Source organism: Nipponia nippon, unplaced genomic scaffold (genome assembly GCF_047370975.1).
Source record: "Nipponia nippon isolate SJK-2023a ecotype South Korea unplaced genomic scaffold, ASM4737097v1 scaffold_6, whole genome shotgun sequence".
In the NCBI taxonomy this organism is placed as follows: Eukaryota; Metazoa; Chordata; class Aves; order Pelecaniformes; family Threskiornithidae; genus Nipponia; species Nipponia nippon.
The window spans coordinates 40,195,750-40,219,445 of NW_028262380.1; the positions used below are offsets into that span (position 1 = coordinate 40,195,750).

The window sequence follows — 23,696 nt, forward strand, 5'->3', positions numbered from 1 at the left end:
CTGCTATCAGCATTCACGTCATGTTCTTTTGAGTTTAAAATTCTATTTAGCAAGCATAACCAATGCGCGGGACTTCAGAGACAGCAATATTGTTGATGTATAGTATTCTGAAAAAATATTAATGATTGCTGCTCTTCAAAAAGATATTGAAAAACAGTTTACTATGGTGCTCTAAACAAACTGCAGGTATAAAATATGCATAACAGCACAACATTGGGCATATACTTCTAGATCACTAGTCTTGCGTTTAGAATGCTATAATATATTTTACTTGTCTGTGCCTCTATTGCATTCATTTTATTCAGCTAACAGCTGAGACACAGATTGAGTCTCAAGTCTCTCAACCTATGGGACACAGTTTACTGTCTGTAAAATGAGGATATTGTATGGCTTTTCTTATTTAACCATTCTCTGTGTTTCCTATTCACCCGACTTAACCAGTCTCTATTTTCTCATAGGTATCTATGTGCTACAATAATAGCAAAGGAAAACAGTTTCAGCTTTCTAAGAAATGACTCTATTTCCTTATTTCATGAAAATGACATCAGACTATTTTAAAGTTAATTGAGTAACTATGAACGATGATGATCAAATCTTTGCCGCAAATACAGAAAAATAAGCAAGTTACATAATCAACAGACATAGTCTAAGAATTTGCTACTGTGATGATACCCAAGGCCATGTGAAATGTTTTTCTTCAAAACACTAGCCAAAAACTGTGTTTTCATGTTGACTAAGAGTATTTGCAAATTTGAGTCGAAATTGTTGAACTTCCTTCCCCAAGGAAACAATTTCATTGAAATAGTGTTCTACGTACACATTTACAAAAGGCAAGGTACCAGTTTTCCATTATGATTTTTTTAAAAGAAAAGAGAAATCTACATTTAATATAAAGACTTTAAAAAAAAATCAAAATGGAAATGAAACATTGTTTTGGATGAGACGCAACTTCTGGTCCATCCCAAATTGGGTTTGTTTTTTGATTTTTTTTTTTTTTTTTTGAGAAAACCATAGAAGCAATTCTCTTAATGTTGAGTCAATTTTCTACTTGATCAGTGAAATGAACTGTCAGCTTTTGCATAATACCCTTCTATGCCAGGTGTCAATTTGCCGGTATGGTACTAGTGCTGTTTAAACAAATCTGGTTTTGCTTGGTTGCTGGCAGCTGAGACAGTGAGTTGTAATGATGGGAACTGGAATCAGCTGTTCCCTGGAAAATGCAACAGAGTGACTCTGAACAGGGATTTAACTAACTACATAAATGTGCCATATTTGCATCATGAATTTTTAATGAGCAGCATTTCAAATAAAAATTTGTTATTTCTATGACTCATGAATAAAAATTTATGGCCACTTTAACTGTGGTCAGCAAGAAACTGTTCTTGCCTGTATATCAAATGGTAAGAAGTGTGAATACCTAATTAAAAGCAGCTTACAGCACTGTGATTTTCTAGAAAAGCAGCCAGACTGGTATAGCTGCCAGTAGCAAACTCTTTTTATTTCATTTCATAAGCTTTTAGTTGTTGGATCAGGCCCAGCCTTACAAAACATTGGACTTTGCCAGACATGTTTCCTAATCAGAAAATAAAGACAGCAACTCTGAGACTTCCCTCCCACTTACAGTTTACTAATTACATGGTAAGCAACCAAGCAGATGTGATCCATGTACTAGTTGCAAAGCATTTTGTGTGCTGAATCAGGGCAATTAAAACTCTATCAAGTTATATACAAAACTATAGTAGTAATTTAGAAAAACATAAGCATGAGAGCAATTCCTCTAGACGAGTTGTCAGTAGGAATGGCTAAGCATCATACTCTAAGATTTCTTCCTTTTCAAGCTTCAGATTCGGTATTACAGGCAGCTACAGCCAGGTGGTAAATATTTACTTCTGGCAGTGCTTATTTGGATTAAATGACTGCATAACTGACAACAGTTAATTGAAAACAGCTTGGAATCCCCCAACATACTCTTAACTACTTTCACTTCGATTGTGAGTGTCTGTAACACTCTGCTGTCTGATATATAGGGCAATTGTAGAGCAAGTGAAGGAAGATTAACAGATGGCTCAGAGATTGGTGTAAGGAAGAAGGGTCTCAGATGCTTGTATCTTACAAAGTGAGCAGGGTAACCCTCCTGGTGGATGGATTTCACCTGAGTACCCAGGAGAGCTTTCCAGCCTTCAAGTTGGTGTGAATGGTAAGAGCTATGAGACACTTTTGTAACCCTCAGTTTTAACATGAGGAATAAGCTGGTCTTTCCAACTTGTTCTATAAAACGCACAGCCTGCCATTTCCTTGCAGATTTTTTATAGTGGTGTGTGTTAGAGGATGAATCTTCTTGCTTGCTGTTTATATGAAAATTGTTTTATACCTTTGGTAGTTCTTGTTGCCTAATTTTTTCTACTTCTGTAACATCTTCTCTTGAAATAGGGGACCAAACCTTCTCACTCAACATGCAATTGCACCATGGACTTATACCTTTGCATGTTTTTTTTTTTCCTGTTCTCTATTTCTTTCCCTATGATTCCTAATATTTTATTTTCTTGCTGTTTTGATGCTGAAGAAGTGAAACAAACTTTTGTGTAGCCTTTTCTCTGCTAATATAAAAAATTATTTCTAATTTATAACCTGTTTGAGTTTTGACCACAATGCCCACACTAAAATGGTTTAGCAGCACCATATTTTCAAGAGTTATATAAAGAATTGACTATTGCAGTATTTCAGCTTGTAGTACAGTAAATTGGTTCTGGATGATGTGGGAATATCTTATTTTTTGAATGACAGTGGTTTGATATCTCTGTTTTATTAAATTGTATGCTGCTGCTGACATTGCTACTGTTAACAAGTAATATAAATAACAGTAGTAATATACTGTTTGTTAGTTGTATTATTTCTATTATTTATAAAATCCAAATAACATTGGAGTTTTTCAATGGATACACATAGACCAGAAAGCATGCCATTTGGTGCGTTTATACAAGAAGAAGCTATTATGTCACATTATTTTATTCCCATGAGATTTCCTGCTGCTGTAGAATACAAATAGTTTGGACTACTGCATTTATTAACAAGCCAACATTTTAAATGCAATATATAGTGTTTCTGCGGAGTTTGTTGCTACAGGAGATTTTCAAGGGAAATGTGACTTTTTTTAAGGGTTGGAAAATACTGTAAACACTTTTAGGATTTGGACTTTTTACTAATAGTAGATAGTTATATTGGTAACGCGACACATCTCTGCATCACAAAAAACATCTGCATATTCTGAGTATCACAGGAGAATTGAAGCCCTGATATTGGACTAAGAGTCAGATACCACTAAACGCAAGATAACAAATTAGACAGGCTAATAAAAAGCTGTGGTATGCCAGATTCTGTGTAAAAAATAAAGTCTATGGTACTCCTGTATGTCTGTTTCTCTTATCACTAACAGAAGTTCATGCAGCATGTTTGCCTGCTTCTGGATTTAAAATGGATTTCCTCTTTAGCCACAACTGCAGCTCAAGTCACTATTTGTCTCAGAACACCATAGAGTATAATTAGTTTTATAAGAGCTCCAGACTGATGCATCCCTGAGAAAGTTACAGATGTGTTAAATGATGAGATGTAATTTGATATTTCCTGTTAGAAATCTAGACAAGATCATGCTTTTCTGTCAGTGTCTCCTAGCTGTGTAAGTATCTCTTCTTTCTTTTTCCCTCTCTTCTTTTTACTGTACCAACGGTGCTTGTACCTTCTTCCCCAGAATCCAGTCAGTACACAGTGCATCTGTCTACATCAATACTGATGAACAAGCTGCTTAACTGCACATCACATGAAAATCCAAGCAAACAGAATTACTCCTTTGATCTAAGTCACAATTGCACAACTACAGTCCCAAAATGGATGGTGGCTTTTAGTCTCATCACACTCATGATATGTTTTTTTTCTAAAGCACATCAGCTATGAGAAGTACCAAGGCTGCTTTCTTAGGTAGAGCCATTGCTACACTCTTCAGTATTAAGACATGCTATTGATGAACGAGAAGATAGTTTATATTCCCTGGTGTTCTTCAAGCAAAGTTTACATAGAGCTCGTGGCAACAAAAAGTGCTTAAAAACAGGTAAGCACTGTCCTCTTGTATCAAAACACTTTTTTTTCCTCTTTTGATTCTTGATCTTTTTTTTTCCTTTAGTTTGCTGTTGTGCCTCTAACACAGGAGACCAATATCTGGCATGTTCACTGCATTATCCAGCTGCATCCATCAACTTCTGCACTCCCAGAAGGTGTGACCTCTACCAGGTCATTCAGCCTCACATTTAGCCATGGGTCTAAGGAGGAGAACAAGAGTGCTCAGGGTCTCAACTAGCACTATATCTGGATAAAACAGAGTACTTTCTCCAAAGGGAAACCTCACGATCTTATCCCTTTTTTTTTTTTTTTTTTTTCTTTTTCCCTTGTCTTTCTCTTTGAAAACATAGAATTAAGAAAAATTCAGTGACCCTTCTAACCAGTATTTCTATCCTTTTTGATAGATCGTTTCACTTTTACTACTAAGGGATAATAGCTTTTTATAAATATAGGCAGACTTTGAAAAAGAAATAATAAACTGTCTTTTTCTCAGAATAGCTGTACCCTATAATGCTTTTTTTGTTTAACAGGGGCAGATTTCTATATTTTTAGTTTGGGCAAGACAGAAGAATTCATGTCTGCTTGGAATGCTTTCGTTGCCATGTGCAAAGGTGCTCTGATATCAAGGCAAGCCTTATAAAATAAGCTGGCTGGAAGATGTGCTTGTTTGAAGAGACATGAAGTTTACAGAGGGACTTTTGGGAATCTCTTCTAAAGAGGTTAGTGTCTTAAATGATAATTTCACAGTAAAAACATATTTGGCAACAAGCAGTATGTGTTCCTTGTCCCCATTCCTTTTGTAAGTGTGCTCTTGAGTTTGGGTGACCAAATCTATTTCACTGGCTCCTCCTCCCTCCACATTCCCCCAAAAAGCAAAAGAGGAAAAGCAAACCCTTTTGTCTACAGCAATATTTTTGAAGTTAGATCAGTCCCCAAGCCTGATGCCTAGCACAGCCAGGCAAACTTTTGTTCTAACAGGAGCCAGAGCAACAGCTTGTGGATGGCAGGGCTGGGACAGGTAGGAGGTTATGGTTTCCTCATCTGCCCTATTCCCACTTTATTTGTTTTTCATCCCTGCACATTTTAATTCTCAACTGTTTTAAGACTGATTTGCACCAGCAGGAAGCATGCATCAGTTTTTTCTTCTCACCCCCCCATATTTACTTACTTGTACAATTAATTTATTTTGAGAATGCATTTTTATAGATATCTTTTCATCAGGTTGTACTTATTTTTATCATGTACAGCCAATGGAAATAGCATTAGCATAAAAGGAGTTGCTTCCCATCCATGGAAGTTAAGCACTTGTTTGCATTGTCTTGATATTAAATAATCAAAACCTATAGAAACAAAGACGGCCTTAAAATGTCTTTAGAAATAGTTATTTCTTTGTGCACATTATGTTTTATTGTTCTTCTTGACCCTTTTGCAAGAATTAAAAATTATTCTCAGAGTAATATCAGAATGAAAGAAATTACTTTTCCAAAATAATACAGCTATTCTCAGTCTGTGAGTTAGTTCCAGTAGATAAAACCACGGGTATTTCTACACTGGAGCAAATTATGGTCACTATCATTTGTTAATCTGCTCCTACAATTGACAGACTTTTCAGCAGGGTGTGCAACCGAGTCCTGCAATGGCCATTTCTGAAACGTTCTTCGCAACTTCTGATAGTAAGCGGCCCAGGATCGTGTTAAGGGTTGTACCTTATCTCTTTCTATTACTTCAATTAATATAACTGTACATGTTCTCTTCATCTTATTTTAATACTATTAAGCGCTTTAATTTTTGTGGCATCACCTGGCAGTTAATTCCTCAGGACAGTACTGATGTCCAAAAATAAGAATTATATATCCCCCTGATGTGTTTACATCTGTTGTATTCAGAAGGCCTTAAAGCATCTCAGGTCAAATATTGGCATTTAATTCACTTTACGTCTCTCACCTAATATGTTACCAGCCACCAGACAGTCCAAGTCCGACAGCCCCTAAATTTTTTGGCCAAATAACTCAAATTGTATGTCTGGATGGATACCCTGGAATGCTGTTTCCTATATTAGAAAAATTAACTGTTCTGCAATTCAAGGTACTGGTAGGTTTGTGTTTTGAAATACAGCTTGTTAGGTTTGCAGGTGATGTATAGTACACTGTATGATTCAATGAAATAAAGCTATTTTCACCTGCTGAAGGTATGGTAGGTATTTGCTTTTCAGTTTTGAAAGGAAATTCCTTGCTTTTTTGCAGGAATATGAGTTCTTTTAACACCATGCTTTGCTATGTCTTCATTGTCAAAAAGCAATATAGGCTTGTCCTTGTTTAAACAAATCACACTAACATGATGTGAGAACTTTTATTCCAATATTAGTAAACAGGCAAAGCCTTGAAAACACGAAGGAGAGATCCCTCAGAGAGCAATACAGCAACTCCTGTTGCTAGGAGACCATTTTTCTTTGTTTTCCTTCAAAATGACTGAATCATTTTATGCCTGGCTTCAAAGGCAGCTGGGAAGATGGGAGCAGAAGGAAATGCATTTTAAAAGTCTCGCCTCCTCTCCCCCCTTCTTTCCAATACAAGGAGAGCAACAAGTTAATACAATTCAGGGGTATATATGAATAAATGATCTAAGAGCAGTGGGGTCCGTGTGTGGGTGCGCTGTGCGAAGCGGGGGCGGGTATCTGGGTGAGCACGCAGCAGAGCCATGGGACCTCCCCGGCTCCCGTGGGGCTTCCTCTCACAGCCCCCCTTGTGCCACCTCCCTGCCACCTGCTCCTTCCCCTGGGGTACCCCAGGTATTTCTAGCAGCTCCTTTTCATCTGCATTTTAAGGTTCTCTGGGTCTTTCTTTTCCTTTTCAGTCTGCTCTGTCTCTTCAGCCTGGGGTCCCCCAGAGAGAACGGGTGGGTGGCAGCCATGGTGGCTGTGGGCCCTCACTGGAGGAACAGGGCGGGCAGGAGGCAGTGGGGCAGGAGCAGGGATTGCCGGGGGGGAGGAGGTTTGGGGCTGCCTTTCAGGCAAGCTCCAGCTGCCTGGTGAAGGGGAGTGTGGGTTGGTTATACTGGGTCCTGGTTTAGGCCAGTGGGAGAGCGGGGGAAGATGGCTCCGCAGGGGGCAGCCATGGGGGAGCAGGAGCTGGGGAAAGGCCCCATGGCCGCTCGCTCACTCCCTTGCTCATCGGCCTTCTCCCCAGTGAGCTCCCAGGTGTTCAGTCCTTCTTCATGTCAGGAGTTTCCTTATCCTGCTTCTAGCTTTCTCCTCTCCCCCGTTTCCCTCCCTGTCTTGCCATATCCCTTGTCTCTCCTGGTGTGCTCTGGTCTGGGCTGGACCTTGAGCCACAGGTAGTGAAGGGGATTTGCTGGGAGTGGATGGGGAGCTGGGTACTGCTTGGCACCTGAATTGGAAAAAACTGAGAACCCAAGTTGCTTATTAACTCTTAAAGTTATCAACTATGACTCCAGTAGCTGTTTTTGTTCAAGGAGGAAAAGCACCAGTATAAGCCTGCAGGGCAGTAAAGGGTTTGTTGCCCCTCACACCAGTACTTCACACAGAAATGTCTGCTCTCCACATTTTCTCCTGGCAGGAACCAATGGACTTTGGGTGGATGGTGAAGTTTCATGTAAGCAAAAGCCTTTGACTTTATTCCTTCCACCCACCCAGAAAAGTGACTCTTTCTGTATATTTTGGTCCAGACAATTCCCTCAACTTAAAGACCCTCTGGTGATACCTGCTAAGGAGCACACCTGACCCTACTGCTGGCCATGACTGTTGTGAACAGGCCGGTGAGGCACTGCGCGGTGAAACTGGTTATCTCAGCATGGAGAATCTGGATACCAGTGGTATGAGTGACTGTGCAGGACTTGAAGGCTGGCGCAAGTTGCCTCCCTCACCTCCTGGGCTACCAGATTCAGCCAAGAGTCATTTCACAGGTGAGTGGGGCCTTGGTGTGCGTGGTGTCGGGGCTAATGTTTTGTATTGTTCTCCGGGCTTTTATGTTTGGGCCGGGCCAAGGGAGGGGGAGGGGGGGTCATGTTCCTGCATTATTGAGTTATTAACTAATTTGTAATATTCAAATGTGTATACTAGGCTCTGTTTCTCTTGGCAACCCTTTTTCCCCTGCAGTTCCTGTATGCCTGGTCATAAAGGTTTTTAAGTTTGAGAATAGGATTTTATTTTTTTATTTTTTACTCTGACTAAACTGATCCTAACTCACTAAAACTGAGCAAGCAAAGAACAGTGCCTATACTATTTCAGGAAAGTGTCGCTCTTCTTAGCATGGAAGGCATCTTCCATGGCAGCTGTCAGCCACAAATACAGAAATCCAGTTCATTTTTGTTAATTTTAGCAAATGATATTAGATTCTAATATAGTTATTGAAATATCTACTTCTTATCTGACCTTGTGGAATGTAGTAATTCTAGAGTTAATATGAACCTGGTTTGACTAATTTAACCCGTTCTGGTCCAACCTAACTAGACATCTGAGAACTGAATAGGATCACTTTAAAAATTATTTTAAGCCTTTTCCATTTGTTTTGTGAAGCAAGGAACAATCCTGTGTGAATTTTTTGTTGTAGTTTTAAACTTCTGAAACAGAAATGTGTACATGTTGTGTACAACATGCATAAAACAATCTGGATTATGCTGTCCCTGTGCGATTCCTTCATAGCACGTTTCTTTTGAAGAACAATGGACAAGAATAAGCCTTTCAAAAGCTACAGAAAGGGAAAAGTTGTGTTTCTAAAAGCACAGATTTAAGCAAAGTCAAAAAATCTATAACTGTTAAAGTTGCTATCTGTTGAGAGCAAATTATATCTCAAAAAGCTATGTTTTTCCCATCTCTCCTTTTATCTGACATTTACATCTGTGTCCTGTAGCTGTGTTAAGTTACCACTGTTTTCAATAGAACCAGTATCTTGATGGTATGTGTCCATGTGTAATGTATATATTACATTTACACACACATCATCTACCTACCTATATATACACATACATGTGTGTACGTTTATTGATCAACTCTTTCCTACCACAAACTCATTCTGCAGAAGTCATCTAGATCTTTTTGCTACTATTAGTTCAGTTTATGCAGAAAACATTAATTATGTCAATTGAAGTATTAAGCTCTCAAACTTTGGCAGCATCTATATTTAGTCAGGTACTTTTACAATATCTGTATCAATACATTAGATTCATTTTAAAAAATATATATTCTACAATCTCTACACACACTGAACCTGTTTTGACTAACTATTAGCAAGTCTGTGCTCACACTATAGAGAGAGACCTGGAGGGGACGAAATATGTAATGATGTTCTTGTTCCTATCCACTAAGTTCAGCTGCTCAAGAATTGCTGGTGTTTCAACCTTAAACTGGATTTAAGCAGATTCACAGTTTTAGTGGAACATGAAATAATGATTTATTTACAATAATAAATCTTATTTACAATAACATGACAATAAGTGATATCCAATATTTTGCTTCCACAGCTCCGGTTGCTTGGCAATTTACAATGTTTCTATCAAACTCCTGAAAATACTCAAGTCTTTAGAGACATAGAGAGGGAGGTTATTGCAGGCTGACCTTTGGTGTCCTTAGATTATATTTTCCCTTTTCTTTGGGTAGCATTTTACCCTCAAAGCCATATGGATCCCGAAGGGTTCTATCTCAGTATTAGCAGAGAGACTTGTTTTTAGGACTTAAATGCAGCTAAAACCAGTGTTCCCATGTTGTGGGATGTACAAAAGCAAAGCATCATCCCAGTCCAGCTCATATAAACTGTCAGTCTAAGAGAGTGGGGAAAGGGGGTGTGTTTTGTTTTGGGCAGCACTGAAGACTGGCGGTTAATTCAGAGTTGAGGAGGAGTTCTTGCCTGTTTTCAACAGGCTCTGAGTATGATCCTGCATAATTCTCTATCAAATGAGAGGAGGGGCTGCTGCTTCTGTAACTCAGGTAGATTTGGAAAAAAAACAATACTGTAAATCAATCGTTCTGGGGGATAAACCAATTAGTAAAAGGTTTTTCTCTTAGCAATGGTGTGTGTTTTATTTCCCAAGATAATGCGTTTCAGGAGTTACTGAGTGCCGCAGGGATCTTTTTCTGACTAATCATATGTCATTCTTGTTAATATCAGCATGGCTTAAGTGGGCACCCCAGGAGAGAATCTGACTTTAATTCTGTTACTTGCAGTTGTACTGTTTGCTGTTGCAGTTTATAAAACGGGTTGTTCTGCAATCTGTGTTGCTATGGATTTTTCCTTGTATTTACTGAGAAAAGAGAGGTGATTTATTTGTCCAGTGGATTCCTTCCTGCTGTGTTTAGTTTTTTGGGGGAGGGTTGATTCTGATCTCTTTCAAATTATGAGGAATAGTCGTCTTGGTTTCCAAAGTTTTTAACAGTCTTCATGCTTGTTTATATATAGGAGTTAACTGAAGTAGGATATCTCTTAATTGTTTTAAAACAGACTTTGTTTAGACTGGCTTAGCAGGTTCTCTTCTGTCTGTGCCAAAATGAAATAGTGCATTGAGAAGGAGCAGAACTGAGGGACGTTTCTGTTCTCTTCATGCACTAGATATGCAAAATTTGCCATATTATTTATAACCTAACACAATTCTAAAATCACTTACTGAAAATTTAGAAACAGCTGATAAGACAAAGTTCTGCAAAATGTGAAAAATGTAATATTTATTGGTGGATGCATTGTGCAATTACTTAACTGCTGTTGCTTACTGATAAGACGTCAGTGTAGCTCCAAAAAGTGAGGGGAGAGGGAGGAGGGAGAGCCCACTAAGGGAAACCAACAAACATTAAAGACAAAGTCTAATCAGACTGTCTCTCATTTCCCTCAAAACCCTTTCCCAAATGGCAAATCCTATAGCTGAAAATAACTGCATCAGAACATTTGGGGACAGATCGTTTATGTGGCTACTATTAACGTTTTCTGTCAGTGTTCTGTGACATTAAAGAAGTAAATCCTAACACCTGTAACATCAGTGTCTCTGTCCCAGCCATCTGGCAAAATACAATTCCTATAATGTAAATCATGGGAAGCTTTAGAAGAAAGATGGGACATAGAAAGAAAATATAGGGCATAAGTGGAGATGAACTTTATTATGTAGTGGTAAAAAGAAAATAGTGTTTGCATGGTATGTTTGCATATAGTCTTGCAAATATTCCACACAATTAAGATAAGTTTTTAACTGCACTGTTTCATGAACACTTCCAGTAAATGAGATCTTGTTCTGCACAAATTCTTATTCTGGACTGCTGTTACTTTTGTTTGTTTTCTTAGAGCTGTCATGTCACTTCTCTGCTATTTGAGACTGGATGGCCAGCTTCATTTTTCCTTCAGATGTGCAAAAATTTCCAAAGGATACAGACAAAAAGATTGTGGATTTATAGAGCTATATTCTGTCTAAGCAAGACCTAGGCCTATAAACTAGCAAGTTAATTGTATTCTGTCATGTCTGCATGCATTCTGTCTTTGGTTTCCCTGAAGGAGGAAAAAAATGGCAGGAGAGCTGCTTATCATGGCAGTTTGGAGTCTTTTAAAACAAACAGCCTTCCTGAGTACATATACAGTGATGGTGGTGGCAGCTTTTAATTTCAAAATATCAAGGGACAAGTTCTGGCTTTTCAGACTAATTGGATCAAGCTAGAGGCAGCAGGAGAATATGGACTCTGGCTTCACTTAGGTTGATGTGTTTAAGATTTCACCGAGTCTGGTACAGAACGACAATAACTACAGAAATGGGCACCAAGGAATCTTTAAAAAGCTTAATAGCGTTCTTATATTCTCAGGTGCATTAGCTATTAAAAATGTTTCAAGTTGCCAGCAGAATGTCTTGTGTGCTTGTGTGCAGCAGATTAATTATAATAGAACTGGTAGTAATCTGATTCCATCTTCTGTTTTATTCTTTTCAGAGAAATTCCTTAATGATTGACATTGCCTCTGCTTGTTTCCCAGGAAGCAGGGAACAAATGGTCTGTGATGTGTTTAGTCTGTAAAATTAACTCAGTATGAAAAGGTTTTACCTTGGGATGTGTTTAAATATTCTAAAGATGCTAGGTGCCTCACAAACTAACTAGAACTGGTAAAAAACTTTTTATGAAAATTCTTTCCTAGAGGAGGAGGATTTTCAGCAGCAACAAACTTATCTGTGAATTACTGTCAGGTACCGACTTTGGGAAAGACTTCTAAAATTAAAAGGAAACAAAACAAAAAGAATGAAAACATCTTGGCAGTTTCTAAATTAATCTTTTGATATATTTTCTGTCTTGAAATTACTTCTGAGTTCAGATTCTTTTTTATTATTATTATTTTAAAGGGTAAAAATTCAATGGATATATTCTCTAAAATCCAGAAAATTTTCAATTTCTGAGAATTACTGTTAAAATTAAAATAGAATTCTGAGTTTTCTAGTCTGCTCTAGTATATTCCTCATCTTAGACTTCTACTGATTCCTTATATTTTACTTGTTCTCTTTTTTTTTTTTTTTTTCTTCCCAGTCATTTTAATTTCAGCATGAAAAAATCCTTCCCTTTCTATTCCAACCTTAATCTGTCAAATTCAGGAAGAAAAAAAATACAGCCCTTCACTTTACTTTTTGACTACCAACAGGAAAGGAGAGTTACAACCTCATACTTAGGAATAAATAGTCTATTTAAAGCAATGCTCTGCAAATTTTTGAGGTAATTACCAGAGAGACCTGTTGTAAAAGTGAAAGAAACACTCTGGAATTCAGTTATAAACACACATTTTGTAAATTAAATATTAAGTAAGACTCAGCAGTGTGGGGGACAGTTCTGTTGGACAAATCTTTCCAGATTCTGTGTTTTGCCAGTAGAATTCGAAGTGGTACTATAAAATATTGAAGTTCTGAAATGGTGCTTAAATCTATTTGTTTCACAGTTCACCAGATGTTCATTGAAACCCTTACTGATGTAAAAGGAAGCAAATCAAACTTTAATATTGTTTCCTCATGTTTACTGTCTTTCCTGCCTCCTGAGTTTTGAACGATAGTTGGAGAAATAGGAAGGTAATGATGAAATGCTTTTGCAAGGCACAGAGTTAGGTCAGTGCCCCAACACCTGCTGAATTTCTATAATTGTAAACATGACAGCCAAGTTGGTTTAAAATGAGTACTGGAAAATGAAACTCGCACAGCTTCTTTGATATCATATGCTAGTTAGGAAATTGAATAAAAATGTCCCTATGGTATCTTCACTCTCTTCAGAGGTTGGAAGAAGTCCAGCAAAAGCCAACCACAAAAACCACAACTTCTTTCCACTTGAAGTGACTCTTACTTACTCCATTGGAGTGGTAATTTTACCTCGGGAATGGCAGATCTTTTTGGCATCTTGCACAATTTGCATATACTCTTTTATTAACAACCAGCTTAAGCGTTTTTGTTCTATGACAGAATATTTCACTAATGCTGACTTTTAAAGTACTTATTCACCAGTTCTTAGTTGCAATTATATCCACATCTGTCTTTGTTACCCTAGAAAGCATACAGTCTTTAAGTGCTTTAAGGCTGCTGAGTCCAGTCATGCAACGTTCTGCAGTCACAAATCTAATCGCCTTGCATGTTAGTGATAGCTGCTATTCTTTGAAGATATTTCATAACTTTTGTAGCTGAAAATTTGGCTTTTATTACATAAACACAGTTGAAAACAAAACACTTGTTGGGAGGAATGTGAAAGAGGTAGTTTAAGCAGAAAGCAAAATTTTAACTGTAGAAAGCATATACCAGAACTCAGCTGCAGGCAAAGAAAGATAGACATGAACAGGGGAAAGTAGGCTTTGAACTTCATAACATTCTTTTAATTTGATAAAGAACTTCTTTTTTCATCCTGTGCCTTGTTCTATTTTTATATACACAGTAACCTTTTCTGCTTCAGAAAAATTCTGTGGGATGAGAGGACCTTTCACTGGTACAAAATCAGCATAGTGACCTCTGTGTCTGCTTTCATTTCTGCTCTAGAAAACAGGCATTTATAAAAAGCATCTCCTTCTTAAGCATTCACCAAAGCATGTTTGTAAGGAGAAGTAATATCTCAACAGATCTGGGGAAGGGATATAGCCTTTGAGAACTTGTCTGCTTTTTTACCTATACTCACTATCTAAGATGTGTTGCCTATCCTTACCAATCCTGCATCTGTTTTATCTCCAGACCTCAACAGTAATGCCAGCAGTATATGAGACTGTCTTCATAACGACGAATTTCCAGGAACTGAAACCATTGCTGTCACTGAAATGACACTGAGCATTCTAGCGCATAAAACGGTGCACAGAACAATTTAACTTTTATACTTTTGAGGTCAAATGAAATTGTTGTGAAATCAAATCCTCACTTGGGAAAAAGGAAGATTAGTTTGCTCCAAGTCCCTCATCTTTGAAAATATTTTCAGTTCATCCTAACATTCCACACCCACACCACAACAGAATTGTTCTGTCTGCTTCCAAAACCATTAACCCTACAGCTCCTGATACCAGGGAAATGACATGTACACCTTCCTGCTTTGTCCTTTTTCTGTTCCCTCCTTTCTGGTATGCATTTATGTTTTTCCTTTCTAATCTGCAGGAGGGAATATATTCTTATTTTATGTATTTCCCTGTAATAGTTTCCAGTATTGTGGTATTCCACCAGACTGAGATTCAAATTGGAAATTCAGTTTAGAGACTGGTTAGCAGCCAGATGATAGGTGAAGGATAGAGTCATCTTCCCCTCTTAACATCATGTCCAATTCCATTCAATGTCAAAGGAAAATTCATTTTCTGGTTATTAACTCGTCAATGAATGCTACCTGCTGGTTGGCATAGCACTGCTAAGAAAACTAAAAATATATGTTTATATAGTCACTTAGGAGCAGTATTTGAAATCATTGCTTTTATTTTTTTTTTTTTTTCAGGAAACAAAAACCAGATAAAAACCTGCTGCTATGCTCATCATTTCCCCAGTTCTAACAGAGTCATGGATAACTTCCAGTCCATGTAGACCAGTCACGCAGTGTTCAATTAATTCCTTTGTGACGGAAAACTTTAGGAGAGATTATTCTACTACTACACTGTGGAATTAGCCTAACTAATAATAACAGCTTAACTTCATAGCAATACAGACGTTTGGAATAGAATTATGGAAAAACTTGAGAGTAATATTTTTGAAAAAAATGGAAAGAAACAAGAATTAAATGTTTGAGTTGTGGGGTAGAAGTGTGAGAGGCAATTTAGCCTTTGAACAGCTTGGCTATATAAATATGCATAAACACACACTCATTTCTGCATTAATTGATATATATATGTGTGTGTGTAAGCAGTTTTCAAACTCTGGATGTCACAATAAGGAAGAAAAGTTGTTTCTTTCCAGTTGTGTCTAATATGATTCAGAATAATGCTTTAAAGGAAAAAAAAAAAAATTGCCTTTTGCCTGGAAACCAAGCAGTATGAAAGAACAGAATGTCTCTCACGTTGTTTCCTAATGCTCCTCCAGGAAAAAAAATAAAATGTTGCCTACAGATTGAATAATAAGATGATTGTGGTTTTTTCAGGGCACAAAGAACTACACTGACCTCTTATCAGAATATTTCAGGAGCTTTTCTTAATGTTAGGCTGCTAAGCATCATATCCAAGGACTGACGTTGTGCTCTGTAGCTAGGGAGTGATGAATAATTTGTTCAATAAATGTATTCCCCGTTCACCATCTGGAAATTGTCTGAAATACAATAACCTTAAATTTATTCACTAATAAAAATTCATTGATTTTTCCAGCAAATAATTCTTGCACTGTAGATCAATTGTGTAAACTTATTAGGATTACTGTTTGCAAGTCTGACTTCACTGGTTAATTAAGCAAATCACTTGATGTTTCTGTTCTTGTCTAAAATAGGAATCTGTACAGAAAGAGTCAAACTCTGCACCTTTTCTGCCTGGTGGCTGTAAGAGAATAGATGTAGACCTTCCAAAACTGTTGCTAAATTTGTAGAATGAGGCTCATTCAAGAATTTAACATTGCCATTTTTAGACTAAGTGGAATGCTTCAAAGGATCTTGCTGTCATGGCCTATTTCCTCTCTTGTGTTGGTCCTGCAGTAAGGAGAGAGAGAGAAAGAAGGTGAAAGAGTCCAGATTTACTATTGTTCATTAAAAGCTAATGCTGCTGCCGATGACCTATGTCTTAACTTTCATTCTTGTGCCATTATTAGATATGAGTGTTCTTTGAATGTTCTTGTGAGGATTTTCACTTGTGCCCAAGTGAGGCAGTTATTCATGTCTAATATGGAGTTATAACCTAACTGCAAGTCTCCCTGGGAAGTTACCATACCACTGGAGAAAATGGTAAAGCATACTGTTAATATTAACTCCCTTCCATTTTTGGCAATGCAAATGATGTTGTTGGGGACAAATGAACATGTTTATCTAATTACCTTAAATTTCATGGAGAATGACCTTCCTTTTTACCTGTTTTAATTGACAAATTTCCTCTTTCATCAGTGATGATGCAATTAATATTTCTCTTGTGTATAATGTAACTCTGTATAGATACTACTTTTTTAAATGAAATTGCTTCATTTCTCCTTTTTATATATCCTTTTCTCCCCATGTCGTTTGTAGTAAAATGAGAGAAATAGACAGGTGCTCATTAATGCAAAACTAGTCTCTAGTGCAGAGAAGATTTCACAGAATATTAGAATGTTAAGCTATTGATATTCATGATGGCCAAGGCCTTCACTTCACAGTATGTTGCTTTTTAACTGTCTTGTAGGATTTTGACAGAAAGCAATCTGTAAAGCAGTATCCCTCTAAAACTACAGTATATTGATTTATCCACACCAATAAAACAAAGTATAATATATAGGTAAATATACTGTTTCACTAACAAGCACCAATAAACTGACATATTTTCTTAAAGCAAAGAAATTAAACAAACTCTCAGGGTGATTAATGGTATTGTAGCTGATATAAATTATTGTAGGTCTGACGCAAGCTCAATGAAAACAGTGTAAATCGCATTTATTGTCCTTGAGTTAAATCTAAACATCACATTGTTGTTTGGGACATTCATCTTATTCATCTGCCTTAAGGTCTCTATGCACCTATTTAAAATTTCAGCTGGATTTGTATCAGTTCCTTACAGTAACGGTAATGAGTCGGAATATATCTTGCAAATTACTTATGTGGGGGAAAAATCGGTTTAAAAACACAAATTGTTTGCCTTGGGTATATGCTAGGAGCAAATTCTCAAAGATTTTTAAAAGTTTCTTTGGATATCACTACTTAAATGGTAAACCTTTAGAAACTATAGCTTGCATGCAATTGTAAGTTCCAAATCACTCAACAATGGCTCATGGAAATAATCATCTCTATTTATGCTACTGTTGCAGCACAAGTATTTTAAGTAAAAATATTTAAATTAAGTTTATGCTTAGGCACAAATATGAGTAATTGAATTTTAATAAAGAGCATTACTAATCTTTTTAGAGTTAAGGTGTTTATTAATTAGTAGACATTCAACTTATTTTTAGTTGAATGTGTGTACTTTTATTGTTGTTTTCCTGATGAGCTAGATATGGAATAAGCTCCACTTTCCGCCCTGTAGAATTTTGTAAATGTAGATTTTTGTAACATAGTCTGATACTGTATATTTTACTCATGAGGTATTTTTGTATCAGTAAACTTGTAGATAAATGATGTAGGTATGTCCAATAAGTGATCCTGTCATCAGCAAATCACTGAAGGCTCTATTCAGGCCAAGTTGTCATACAGGTTCAGCACAGTAACAAACCATAACGAACATTCCCACTTAAGATAATAAGTAAGAGTTGTTTCCGGCTGTTTTTGGAAGAAATTGTACCAATGTTAGGTTTTGTTACAGTCTTTATGTGTCTTGAATGAAAAGTAATATGAATAGAACTTAATTTATGCAGAATGTGAAATGAAGGGAGAGAGCATCGGACTTTTTTGGAGCTAGAAGATGCATCTATAGTGCTTATCTTGGCAAAAATGATCAGCAGTGTTTAGTTTGGCATGGCCTCGGGTGTTTGCTTTCCATGCAAACTTGAACTACAGCAAATACTAGGAAAAGAAATTAAAGCTGGTCTTAAGTAAACACTGAAAATAATATATAAACTTCTAAAATAAAGCCTTATTATTTGTGTATTCCCAGCACATATTTCAGCTTATGACATCAAGAATATGTGAAATATAGGAGAAAAGGGTGTTTTTGATAGGTCTGCCCTGCAGGGTGGTTGTTTCAGCTATATGAAGAGCTGGGATTGTTATCATTCTAGCTGCAGAACTTGCCAGTCATATCAGTAATAATAACAAATGCCTCAATGTATATTTAATTAAAACAGAGCTCTACTGAAAATGCAAAATCCAATAATTTCTGATTTGCCTTCCGATTTTTGCATTTTGTCACGTTAATTTGTAAATGATAGATTTATCCTCCACAAAAAAGTCTTTGTTATGAAAAGCTAAATGATTTTGTAAAGCCAATAGCATTTTTTGCCTTAAAACAATGCATGCCTGAAAATGACCATGCTTTCTTGACTTTACCTGCCGGGAACACTTTATGTTGAGAAAAGGAAAGAAAAAAAAGTGTCTTGCATTAACTAATCTAAGTTGTGACAAATAAAATTCTGGCAAAGATTATTTTGTTCTGAGACTTAAGGAGGGCTTAGGGGACTCAGGGCGAACATTGTTGTTTGAGTCAGTAACAAAAATCACTCATTTTAGCAGGATGAATTTTTTGGCAGGAGTGTTCTCCTGAAAAGAAAAGAAAGTGAGCTAGACTAACAGCAGTGCTAAATGTTCGCATACCTTCTGGACACTGCCGTTCTTAACCAAGCATTTTTATTGTCCACGCAACACCCGCAGAACTGTATAGGAACTTCTGAATAGACAGTGATTTTAAGATCATTTTGTAGATCTGAGTATCTGACCATGTTTCTCAGCCCTGAATCAGAGAGATATGAGCTGAAGAGACCAGGAGGAAAGGATGCCATATGAATCTGATTTGATTATTCAGTGGTTAGTGTAATAGAGTGCAAGAGATTCTGGTTTGTTTCTTCCCTCTGTCTAGGGATTATTTAAATGCATTTTACAGTTGGTCTAGTCTCAAAGCTGTTGTGCCGTCTTGTTGGATACATGGGGGTTTAAGTCTCTCAGTCATTGTTGCTGAACATATTCTCCTTCACGTAACAAAACAAAAACAAACTTTCCTGGTCCCAGTGAATGTTTTTCTCACATCAAACTAAATCTGTTTTAAACTTGTTGCTCTTGAACTTGCAGCTCTGAGCATTGCAATGTCTGGACAGACTAGCTGGTACAGCATCTATATAGTTGCATTAATGTAATACTCATTAATGCCCAGAAGCAAGGTTAACTAGCCTAACTGATATGTGATGTAATTGCTACAACGGGGCTGCTAATTAGCCTGTGGGGAGTGTGGTTCTAAAATGTTTGCTGCTTATGAGGCCAGAACTAGCTTGGGTATCATTGCAAGGTACTGTTTTATTCCCTGAAACACAACCTGAGCTTCAATCTTCAAAATAAAATGAGGAAAGGGAAAAATTATTAAGTAGCTAGAGTTGAACAACCCCTTTTTATTTTGTATCCAGTAGAAATAGGATTTTAACTGAAACTTGGTATGCTTTTTAATCTTACAGGAATTTCATAACTATGAGTCCATTTTTTATTATAAGACTATTCCCATACAGTGAAATATTTTACACATCTTTAGTTTCATATATGTAACAGATTTTCCTACTTGCCTTTTTGTCAGCCTTGCTCCTCAGATGGGCATGCTTGATAAAGATTTAGGTCTTCAGCAAAAAATAAATATTCTGGTTAAAAGAAAGTGTTTAGAACACTGCAGTATGTGTAATAAAAATAATAAGAAATTGTGAATCCCTACCCATTTTACTTTGGAATCAGCAGTGGAATTTTTTTTTCTTGAGTAGGCAAATACATCCATTTCTCACTGAATCCATGTAAACTCTTTGTTCAGTGTGCAGGCTCCATGGCCATGTCTCATTACATGTACTTCACTTTTGGTTTAAAATGAGTCTTATCCCTTGGATAGTGCATTAATCTGCATGATACAGTATATAGCTGAATTGACCTTTGAATAGTTCCAAAGGTCTATGGGTCTGCCTGTAGCTTAAGGATATTTTGAAAATTTTACAGGAGATGGTAAAGAAGAAAGATTCTAATTCATCAGTTGGACAACTTATTACTTTGATGCTAGATTTGGTTCTTTAAACAATCATTTACCCTGACATGTGAGTAAAAAAATGAGCTTATCAGAAGCTTAGAGAACCATTGTTTCTACTTATAATGCCAGTAGTAGCTCATCATTTTCCTTTCTTTTAATACAGCAAACGCCTTTTTTGCAAGGTCATTCTAATATGTCATTCTAATTTACCTCTATAATTTCTTTTTCTCTTCTTCCTTAAAAAAATTTTTTAAGAAAACAATGATTTCTTTTTTTCTTTTTTCTTTTTTCTTTTTTTTTTTTTCTTTTTTTTCTATTTCTACTGGAAGCTTGGTTGAGGTAATACTGCAGCGTCATATTAAGCTGGATTTTTATCAGTAACTGATGATGAAATTTTTCTATATAAATTACAAATTGATTTAGAAGTCTTTGGGCAGTAGTAAACCAAAGCTTGGAAACTATAAGGTGAGAAAGAAGGTACTAGCTTGGGAGACTATGCAAATGAAGTTTTATAATACTAATATGGAAATAACTCGGATTTGCAAATTAACAAAACACAGAGGAATGGCTTTTCAAACAAAAAGCTGACATTGACTGTATTTTGGGAGGCAAGAGTACTAATTAATAACTTGGGAATCTGGTCATTTGTTTGGATATAGTATGTTGTTAACAACCGTTACTCTAAATGGTCAAACTTGATCCATCTTAGTCTGGTTTTTGGTATTCATCGCATACTTCAACCTCTGAGACTCACACTGTGAGGGCGAACGAGGATACAAGAGGAAACAACTGTAAAATCTCCTCTGTGGCCTGAGGACATGACATCCAGAAAGAGAGGGAGTCCATGAGAACCGAGCAGTGGGCCTGCCTGTAGCCTTGTTCGAGGAAGCAAGGACATGGGATGGGAGATGAGAGGAGGAGGGAATATTCGTTGCATCTTTCCAATTACCATGAATTTTTGGGCCCACTGAGGCACAGGTCCTCAATAGTTAAACTCATATTTCCATTCCTCTCTTCTCTCTTAGCTCCCAGAGTTGCTTATACCTGCTTGCCTGATTTTTCTCTGCTGCGCAGAAGAGTGAGAGACGGCAGAAAGGGCTTATACTAATGCATGGATGTGCTATTACGAATGCATTTGTTAAGGAGAGAAAAAAAAAAAAGGCACGTATTTCACTTTTTTTCACACAATGTACAAGTGAGGAAATTCAGACTGGATGGCTTACTTATGCAATTTTTGCAGAGCAGAGTTACACGATCATTGTTACAAATTCTAAAACTTTTACAGATCTGCATACATGTTGTCCAGGGAGCCCTTGTATCTTCTAAATAAGTTAAGCGTTATGTCTAATAAGTTTTAGAAGTTTTTATGAAAAATGAGCCTGGAGGCTGCATGAAGGAAAAACAAATTTTCCAGAATAGTGTAGCAGCTCTGTACAGATGTTTACTGGGGGAAGGTGGGGTGAGAGGGGATTGTGTGGGAGGCATCTGTCAGGGAAACCAAAGATTTCCCACGAGAGCAAGATCAACTTAACTGTAACACAATGGCTTTGTGTAGAGAAAATTACTAGATTAATACCACGTCAATTAGTTTAAAATTTAAAATTTATACAATCTAAATTAGTATTTGCCGGTTGTAGATACAGTTCGAATGGCATACGCTTCCCTGTGAATCAGTAATCTTATACTGTCTATGATTATACAATTTTAAATGTAAAAGTGTTTGTTTTGTTTGCTTTTGGTAGGTTTTCAGTTAGTCTAACTAAATACATGAAATATACCTATAGCAAGGAGGCGAAATAGTTGCTTTTGATTCCAAGAACATTAACTTTGTGTAAAATTACATTTTTTAAATAGAAGGAAGTCAGATATCCAGGATACCGATGAGGACTGCACTGAGAAAATGTCATGGTTTATGGGGCTCTTCCTTCTTGGGTATGCACACATTGCAGAGCATCTGTGGGCATGTGACCTAGCTCATAGTCTTTCTATACTCATTTTGTTCCGCTGATTCCAGTTCCTCCCTGTGTCTTCCTCCCTCTTCTCGCTTCTGCCCCCCCCCACTGTATGATGGAAAAGGCCTGATTTTCACCATCATATACTATACCAGGAACATGAACCAGAGTTGGATCTCGAGGTTAGTATTCTTCCCCATCAGTCTCCCAGGTGCTACCTACGTTAGCCAGAATACTCATCTGTAAAGCATATACCTGTCCACATAGACTCAGCACTTCTGAATGCCTTTACGAAGCATATCTGTAGAGGATTTGGATTACTCTAAATGTTGAAGACACCTCAAAAATGTAATGGTACTTTACTGTTCCTCATAAATGGGAGGCTTTTTAAAGATTTACATCAGCAGTGCATGGTTAGGAGTCATTCTTTCTCTCCAGCCTGGTAGTAAAACAATTGAATATAAAGTAAATGTGAACATAGGTCAGACAGAATATGAGGTATAGGTAAAGAGGAAGCTTGCATATAAATTATTTTTAACAAAATAAATAATAAAATTATTATTTAAATTATTATTTATTAAAATAAACAATAAAATAAATTATTATTAATAGTCATCCTGAGAGACATGACCCTGACTTTTAGTAGAGCAGAAGCAAGGATGGGAATGGTGAACATAGGGTTTAGGGTGGAAAATAAATCTAGTTATTGGATATGGACTCCTCTTTTTATTTGTAGTCTCCGTAGCCACTGAAAGCGTATCAATCTCTAAGAAAAAATAATACCTGTCTTGTCACATATGTAGTGGGTTGTTCAACACGTATGTGGTGAAAGTTCTGGATGAGACCGTTTTCTCACCCCTGGTTCTCACCTGGGAAGAACTGTATTTTCTAGCCCGTCCCCATCTGCCATACCTCTTACTGTGTATTATCAGGGCTAGGATGGAAAAGCTGGTATGTAAATACTTTGCCTGTCAACTGTGCTTGAAATCCGTGGACAGGAACATTTGCAATGCTATTCCAATGGGTGCCAAGAAAACTGGTGTTAATGCTTGGCTTCCTTGACTCCTGGCATACAGTGGTGATAAGGAAAAGAACATAGACATGTACTTGTCTTGAGGCTAATGTTGGAGCAGAGTCCAGGAGAGGGGGCATGTTGTCTTTCAGTGTCAATGAGCTGAAAGAAGGGAAAACACTAGGTATTCGATTTTATCTACTGCTTCTGTTTGTCATTGGAAGGGTGACACAGATTCTGGTTCTGGCTGTGAAGACAGACTAGACTTTTATTAAGTGATAGTACAACTGAGAGCTCCTATGACAGCACGAAAAAGCTATGTAATGGAGGACCGGCCCTGGGCTTGCTCTGGCATTTCTAAGGATAATTGTGCTTGCCATCATGGTATTCTAGTGTTGGCTTTTATTATGCTGGTCA

The 23,696-nt window shown here is 37.1% G+C and overlaps 1 long non-coding RNA gene across 2 annotated transcripts; it reads left to right on the top strand.

Annotated features, from left to right (window-relative positions):
• The first annotated feature begins 2,035 nt into the window (after nucleotides 1-2,035).
• LOC148051418 (uncharacterized) lies at nucleotides 2,036-15,856 on the top strand. 2 transcript variants are annotated; one of them, XR_015699894.1, is made up of 5 exons: nucleotides 2,036-2,197; nucleotides 3,935-4,102; nucleotides 4,641-4,829; nucleotides 7,795-8,031; nucleotides 14,275-14,339. It is a non-coding gene; the product is annotated as an uncharacterized LOC148051418 (long non-coding RNA). The 2 variants fall into 2 exon arrangements; XR_015699893.1 differs by lacking the exon at nucleotides 14,275-14,339 and adding an exon at nucleotides 15,014-15,856 and having other exon boundaries at nucleotides 2,039-2,197.
• The last annotated feature ends 7,840 nt before the right edge of the window (nucleotides 15,857-23,696 follow it).